The sequence below is a fragment of the Penaeus monodon genome, chromosome 29 (assembly GCF_015228065.2).
Source record: "Penaeus monodon isolate SGIC_2016 chromosome 29, NSTDA_Pmon_1, whole genome shotgun sequence".
Lineage (NCBI taxonomy): Eukaryota > Metazoa > Arthropoda > Malacostraca > Decapoda > Penaeidae > Penaeus > Penaeus monodon.
The window spans coordinates 16,287,190-16,287,588 of record NC_051414.1 but is presented as its reverse complement, the minus strand read 5'-3'; the positions used below and the strand labels follow the sequence as shown (position 1 = coordinate 16,287,588).

At 37.1% G+C, this 399-nt stretch overlaps 1 protein-coding gene across 1 annotated transcript in view; it reads left to right on the top strand.

The window, feature by feature from the left end:
* Positions 1–125: 125 nt before the first annotated feature.
* Positions 126–399, top strand: part of LOC119591995 — an 8,299-nt gene continuing 8,025 nt past the window's right edge. The window contains exon 1 of the mRNA XM_037940762.1: positions 126–146. The gene's annotated coding sequence lies outside the window, so the exon portion shown is untranslated. The remainder of the gene's footprint in view (positions 147–399) is intronic.

The following is a 399-nucleotide window of genomic DNA, read 5'->3' as shown; positions in this document are numbered from 1 at the left end:
GCGTGTTCATAAGAAAACATGATAGAAAATACAACGTCATTTACACGAATCTCCCCTGACATAAAAGCATTAAAGAAAATGTGCAGCACAAATATAACTGTGAGTTTTCCCTGTAGATGGCAGTGTAGGATGAAAACAAAAGAGAGGTGGGTGCGGTTTCAGAGATTCTGAATCTGAGGCGGAATATTTAGAAATAGCGGCTCGTTGCGATTGGTGTTACTATATTGAATATTCTGACAAGACAGGGTGTATGCACGAGTGAAATGGCTAATTATCAATTGTTTCACGCACTGAGAAGATTATATATTTTTGCCATCGGCACTGTTTTCCAAGCAGTAGTAAATTTCTGCCTTCGCATATTTAAATCATTATGTTACTGGGATGAGTATTATGTTATTA